This window comes from Schistocerca americana, chromosome 8 (assembly GCF_021461395.2).
Source record: "Schistocerca americana isolate TAMUIC-IGC-003095 chromosome 8, iqSchAmer2.1, whole genome shotgun sequence".
NCBI lineage: Eukaryota > Metazoa > Arthropoda > Insecta > Orthoptera > Acrididae > Schistocerca > Schistocerca americana.
The window spans coordinates 125,652,637-125,660,457 of record NC_060126.1 but is presented as its reverse complement, the minus strand read 5'-3'; the positions used below and the strand labels follow the sequence as shown (position 1 = coordinate 125,660,457).

General features: G+C 43.0%; 1 long non-coding RNA gene across 1 annotated transcript in view; it reads left to right on the top strand.

Annotated features, from left to right (window-relative positions):
* Positions 1-708: 708 nt before the first annotated feature.
* LOC124545000 overlaps positions 709-7,821 on the top strand; it is a 371,391-nt gene continuing 364,278 nt past the window's right edge. The window contains exon 1 of the long non-coding RNA XR_006967583.1: positions 709-1,129. This is a non-coding gene — a long non-coding RNA (uncharacterized LOC124545000). The remainder of the gene's footprint in view (positions 1,130-7,821) is intronic.

The window sequence follows — 7,821 nt, the reverse complement described above, 5'->3', positions numbered from 1 at the left end:
AATTTCACTTCAGTTTAGGTTTAAGTAGTTCTAAGTTCTAGGGGACCGATGACCTCAGATGTTAAGTCCCATAGTGCTCAGAGCCATTTGAACCATTTTTTGAAATTAAAACATTTGTTGCCCCTGTAAGCCCTTAGATAGGCAACCTGCAACTGGCATTGGGTGCCATGAACCGAGTTAGCCATTTAGTAATATAGATTCTTACTCCCTCATCCCACTGCCGGACTTCGATTTTTTCATAAAGCGAATGGTTCCTCATAATCTCATTGTCGCCGTTCAGATGCCAGATGGCACAGCTCTGACAACACACGCAATTTTGGCGCTGCCGCGTGAACGGAAACGATCGCTCGTGTCAGACCAGAGAAGGGAAATATTACTTGGGATGCGCTGCAGTTGGTTTACCTACCGCGAGTAGTCGACTGAGACAAGGAAGTCGCTCGTGTAAAAGGATTTTATGCGCGCCAAATTTCCCTGCCTTCCTTTACCGTGCAGTTCAAATTCGCGACGCGGTGGGAGCCGCGGAAGTAATCCAGTTCGGCTGCACAGGCATCAGTATCGCTAGGGGCGAGAGAAAAGCCGGCAAAGAGTGATAACTGACAGTGCGGCGGTGGGAGAGTAGGTAGAGGGGAGTGGTGGGAGGACGCCCGCGGCTGGCTGCTCGTCTGCTGCTGCGGCGTGTCCAGCCAGTCAGTCCACGCGACGCCGCCGGACGAGCTGGTCCCGTTCTGGCCAGCATAAAGTAGCACGCCGCCAACATCCAACACGCCGCAGCGCTCAACACACGCTGACAGCGCCTCCATAGCCGACAACCACTGATACCACAACTTCTCGTAAATGGTGCCAACACAATTGCCATCGGCGACGACCGTCGATTAAAACTAGGTGACCTGTACGAATAGTGTTGATACAGTCGTGTAGGTCTTTCAGCGGGTGTGGAACTTCCCGACTGACGTCTGATCGGCAGCCGGTGACAGGCCGCGTTGTACGGCGCCAATTACATGTGCCTCTACGTGTCGAGAACGTCCGAAACTGCATCATTCAGCTGCGCGATATCTGTGTGTTGTTTCCTGTGACTCTAACTCGTTTTACGGTTGTAACATCGGACGACAATCCGGATGTCAACTCGCAGGTAAGGCAGTTCTTCGCTCTAGCTGATGCATGACTGTTGCTTCCTTAAGCTCTGTAATTTTCCAGTTTCAAATTATCTTGCGATTCATTTTACACCCATAACGGTAGTTAATTCGCCCGTGAACCCATACATACAATAGAAATGTATGTATGTATGTGTATGTCTTGGATCCACATTCCCTGCAAAAGCACAAGTCCGATTTCAACCAAACTTGCTACACATATCGCTTACTGTCAGAGAACAATCGCTATTGGGGTGAGAACCACCTATCTATTATACTCAGGAGATGTGACGTCGTCAACAATGAGATATGGGAAAAATTACCACATCATGCAATACCTTTAAATTTATTACTTCTCTGCTACTAACTACATTCGCAACATATTTCGCGCCACGCGGGATTAGCCGAGCGGTCGGTGGCGCTGCAGTCGTGGACTGTGCGGCTGGTCCCGGCGGAGGTTCGAGTCCTCCCTCGGGCGTTGGTGTGATGATTTAGTTTAAGTAGTGTGTAAGCTTAGGGACTGATGACCTTAGCAGTTAAGTCCCATAAGATTTCACACACATTTGAACATTTATTTTGAACATATTTCGCAGTCGGGATCCACATATGCCGCTGAAATATATCATTGTACAACACATATTTCTACAGATATGACGTCATAATTACTGAGATGCGTGAAAAAATGCCGCATCATGCGTGAAGTTATAATACATTTATTCTTTACCACTAAGACACTCCTACAGTCGAGACAACTTAAGAAAAAGGAACTCATTAACACGTGGCAGCGGTTTTGACAACTTTCAGCTACGAAGAGAAAACGGCTGTAGGCGAAAACAATAGCCGACTGTAGAACTATTAAGAGGGTTGCCACAGAGACTGTACTTATACATTCCTGCAGTATGTATGTTTCATAATTTCAAAGGTGTTTTCGTGAATACATAGAAATGAAATTTTTTCGATATTATACTAGAAACACAGTTCATTTTTTTGTTTTCGTTTCTGATAGAAAACTTCACGGGCTCTCGGGTTCGGTTCCCGGTTGGGATGGGTATTTTCTCTGCCCGGGGACTGAGTGTTTGTGTTGTCCTCATCATTTCATCCTCATCCTCATCGTTCGTGACAGTGGATCGATTGGACTGTGTAAAAAATTAGACTGTGACAAAATTGGGACATTGTACGGGCGCTGATGACCGCGCAGTTGTGCGCCAGCGCCCCACAAACCAAACATCATCAGCTGATAGAAAACCGGCAAAATTAATAACCATACAAGGCCCGGTTTGTCAGCTAGTGTTTATTAACGTTTGAAAATACACATATAAATAATCTGAAGTATCGTTCCGTAGGTTCTGTTTAATAATTTTATGCACCTCTTCCTCGCTAATGACAACAGTATGGCGGGGATAAGTCGTACAGCAAAGCCAAGAATGTCCAGAACAATCCCTCTACGAATGGAAACCATGAATTTTCAAAGAATCAACGAGACCTGAGCGTAATAAGGCAGCATAATTTAACAAGTTAAACTGTTCCTCGAGTAAAACTTTGCATTTTGCTGTTAATAAATGCCTTTTAATACCTGGTACCAGATTCAGTCTGTTGACATATTATTTACATATTTTTCACGAAGCGCATTTTTTCGTCTTCAAGTGTTGATGAGGATACTAAAACCACTTATCGGCGTACAAATTTGTTGACTACTAGCGACCTACCTCAGCTTCGCACGGGCAGTACTGTCTACGGCATGACGATTTGTCTGACTTAGCGGTAATAAATTGTACATACAAACCTTCCTCGTGAATCAGTCTGTTTATTAGTGAAAACTGCATCGAAGTCCCTGAGATTAGCCTTCACATACAGACAGAAAGAAACAGCTGAGAACTTTAATTTAGTAATATGTAAAAATGGAGAAATTTTTCTTGCAACAACTACTTTATTTACCCTTTCTTTTTATTTAGAGTACACTCGGTTTCTAAATATTGCATTTTCAAGCGTATTCAGTCGTAAGTCTACCGTGGTCGAAGGAATGAGGCTGCTACAATGGTACTCACACATGACAGTGTGTGGAAGCGCGTTGCAGATTCCAGTGTGGCGGTTTTGTTACAGCATAGACATTATGTGTTCCATACCATGATGAAGACTACTTGCAACAGTGACACAAATACAGACTCATCTTTTAACAATATGATTTTCTACAATCCTGAATATTTTCTCACAGTTGTATAGGGAAGTGAAAAATTTATATCTTTGTGTACATTTTTATATAACATCTTTAAGAATTCTAGTAACAACTTCGGTATTGATTACATTCATTATTCATATTTATTTCTTGTATATTTCTATAATTATTTTTTTGTTTTATAGTCTAACTATTTTTCAGAATTTCCGTTAGTTTGTTCCACTCGATAGTGTAAAATACTTTCCTGATTCCTGTGATAAATTTATGAAGTTGTGTATTGGCTCTGAAGCTCTCATCTGTTGTAGGCCTACTATGAAGCCTTCGGATAGTTTTTCTTCTCATTAGCCGAATTGGTCCTCTTCTAAATTAACTGCAATGTTCTTCTTCGTGTCTCGGTGTGTTTGTGTGCATGTGTGTGTGTGTGTGTGTGTGTGTGTGTGTGTGTGTGGTGTGTTGGTTGGTTGGTTCGGGGAAGGGAACCAAACAGCGAGGTCATCGATCCCATCGGATCAGGGAAGGATGGGAAAGGAAGTCGGCCGTGCCCTTTAAAAGGAACCATCCCGGCATTATCTGAAGCGATTCCTTAATGGATAGCTTGTACTGTGGAAGCAACAACATTATTCAGCGATGTGAAATGCTGCTTCATTTTGTGTGTGTCACATTTGCAGATTTAACATACAAACTGTGTCAGTTAATTTAACTGGAATTTGAGTACGTGCATCAGAGATCGCGTTCTGAAATTTGACAGAAGCTGTTAGATCCCCATTTAAATCCAGTAAGCCTTTCAGGAAGTTCACTTATTTCGGCGATAGCTATCTGATAGCCTGACTTGTAAGCTGTTTCTTTCAGTCTACCATTCCAATGCATAGCAACATCATCACTGGTACAGTAATTTTTACTAGTTATTTCACTTCTTCACTCTGCCTATGACTGCTGTTCCTAGATACTACATAACAATATAAACACACGTTTTCCTGTTGACTTAGGCGTTTCGGTGTTTAGGTCAGGGCCTAGGCCATCATTTTCTGCCTACATTTCGTGCTTGATCGCGGTAGATATCGATGGAGGCTACGGAGATATATGTTTAAATTCTCGGTTGTTAACCGCTAATTAAACTGATCCCGCTTCGAAAATATGAGTGCTAGAAGCAGATAGAAATACCTTACTGTTTATTCACATCTAGGCAATGGCATCGCGTCATGAAGATCTCCCACTCTGCCGGAAGTCCCTAAGAAGTTTTGACTTTGTTAAAATGACTAAACGAATAAAATCATCTCTTGATTCGCTCAATGATCATAATGGCGCCAAAACGAGAGTTTATAGAAGGCCACAAATCTGACTTCGCTTTCCCGAAATTCGTTCACTGCGTAATATAAGGCTTTTACTTTCAGTCGTAGCTCAAACGAAGCAATGATAGTTATTCGGATAAATGATCAAAGGACAGAAAATAAAAATTTAAAAAAAGTCGTTGAACCGCCGAAATGCAACTAAACCTGATGATACACATGTGGTGTTTTATACAGATCGTCCGAAGGAACTGCTCCGTTTCCAACATTTTACGCAGATCACCAGAGCAACGAAAGCTTCTGGGTAACTGGAGGAAAGTGCAGCACATTCTCATTTTCAAGAAAGGTCGTCGAACAGAAGCATGTAGCTATAAACCTATATTGTTGTCATCAGTACTTTGTGGAACACATTTTTCGGGGAGTGGACAATCTAGACCAAGTGGGCCATATACGTCACCACCTAGGTTGATGCTCTGGTCCTTGATTTCTGGAAACCATTCAGTAAAGCTCCACACTATTGCTTAGTGAACAAAATTTGAGCTTACAGAATATCGTGTCAACTTTGTAAGTGGGTTTCCAGACAGATACAGTCCACAAATCGCCATTCTTAATGGGATGAAATTGTCGGAAGTAAAAGTAACTTCCGGAGTTCCCAAAGGGGAGTGTTATACAAGCAGTTAATGTATCTCAAAGGGTACGCAACAACCTTAATGTGTAACGGTATCAGAACTAGTTAAGATATTAACACTACTTTTGGCTTTGTGACACACCATCTCACAAAGATTTTGCGCCATTCAGTCAGTTTCAGTACGTGCGCCTCTGGTGGTACGCACAACATCCAGTCTATTTTCAAGCTCCATCTACACTCGGCACAACATATCCGCATCAGCTGTGGCAACCGCAGCAACGATTCGGTTCTTTACATAACTGATATGGTTGGTAGGCGTTTAGTAGACTATTTCCTTGACATACTCCCGTAGAAAGAATCCATCGGTGTAATGTGAGGCGACCTATGAGACCATGGACTATCCTGGTCAATCCAGCGACTTGCAAACACTTGGTGTAGAACATCTCGCAGTCTGAGCCCAATCTTGTTGGTAAACAACTATGTCTTGGCGGTCAAAGAGTTGTGGTAACGCAAACAGTTCAAGCATATCAAGGTAACTGATAGAGTTAACTATTTCTCAGAAAAAAGGTGGTTCCACTGTGCGATCAACCATAAAAACATCATCACACATTTTGTGGGCTGCCACGTACGCCTTCCGTCACAGTATGCGGAATTGTTGTGCCCCAGATGTCAACACTGTATTTGTTTACCTTTCCACGTGGATTCTTGCTTCGTCAGAAAATGGTAGGTTGTTTCCAAGATTTCCATCCTCCTCTAAATGGTGAAGTACGTCCACAGCGAACCGCACACGTGTAGGCTTACCGTGTGGTTTCAATGCGCGCAGCAGTTACAGTCGGTATGAATACATCTGTAAACGTTTCCGAAGGACCTGGTGTACGGTCGCCCTAAGAATTCGCAGCTCCTGTGATGCCCTCGGAACAGAATTCTGCGGTGAACGTTGAAGACCCAACCGTATCCTTTCTGTGTCGGCTTCACTTGCTCTAGGTCGTCCAGTATGTTGCTTCACATCATCGTTTCCTGTTCGCATAAAATGCCTGTACAACCGCCAAATCGACGTCCACGAGGGTGGTTCCTTTCTATACACTGTTTGGAAGTTCCTTTGAACCTGCGTGTTCGAATTGGTCCGAATAAAACATTCCACACATAGTGCCTTTTCTTGAACCGTTGTCATTATGCTTCACTCACGAAAACCTAGAACACAGACAAAAAAACTTTATCAATTTATCTGACGCATACGCCAAACATGACGTGAATATCTCAGTTATATTGGGTACTACAGCACTACAACTTTTATATGCGGTTGATAACGTAAGATAGTGAGGCTGTTCGCTGATGATATTGTTGTGTGTAGGAAAGTCGCAACGCAAGGAAACGAGCTAAAGGCCTGAAGATGTGCTGAGGACAGAAGGTGAGTGGAGGTATGGGCAGTAAACCCTCACGGCAAATGAATGTAACTCAGTGCACATGTGTCGGAGGAAGGACTATTAGTGCAGTTACAATCTGCAGCACCAAAACTGGAAGGGCTACCCAAAACTAGTAGCAGAACATGCATAAACTAGGCTAAGATAGTTGGTGAAGCACTTACTGGCAGAAGTAAAGCCGTGAGTACCGGCCGTGAGTCGTGCTTCGGTAGCTCAGATGGTAGAGCACTTGCCCGCGAAAGGCAAAGGTCCCGAGTTCGAGTCTCGGCCGGGCACACAGTTTTAATCTGCCAGGAAGTTTCATATCAGCGCACACTCCGCTGCAGAGTGAAAACCTCATTCTGGAAACTAGGAAATTTAATTTATCCGCGAAAGAAGACGCCTGGTAAACACTCATTCGACCGATTCTTGAGTGTTGCTCGTCAGTCTGAGATGCTTAATAGAAAAGATAATGAAGATAAAAAAGAAGAAACAGGAACGGTTCGCTTAGTCACATTTTCGTCTAGTAAACGCGAGAGCAATCTAGAGATTATCATTAAAGTCTAGTGTAACTTCAATTTTCTGTTACAGAAAATTTTGCTGTTAGAAATCTGTATTCATACATTCCAGGGAGAGTAAGGTAATATATTAGTTCGTGCAACATACATCTCACCATATATTTCATGAAAACACCAAAATCAAATAAACTTGAAAATGAGTTTACAGTCTGTCCATTTTCCCAAACACCATTCGTTAATGGAGCAGGAAAGGGGTGAAGCTGTAGTGTTGCCAACATACATCTCACCATATATTTTATGAAAACACCAAAATCAAATAAGCTTGAAAATGAGTTTACAGTCTGTCCATTTTCCCAAACACCATTCGTTAAAGGAGAAGGTAAGGAATGAAACTGTAGTGTCGCCAAATGTACCATCCGCCTTATTTTTAAGATGAGTTGTGTCGCATACGGCACGTTTCACAATTGCTATTACAGAACCCTGCGGATTCTGGTAGGGGACGTAGTAGATGAAGTTTTGAAGCTACGTCTGGAAACGCATTGTTTGGATGTAAAATAAGTTTGAAGGTCGGATCACCTTCAAATCTCCTTCCTCAGGATATGCGCACAGTAGAGAACTGCGGGCTCCACAGGAGCCCGTGGCATGGGCAATGGTTCGACTACTCGTCATCGGGTTCTTTTCCACGT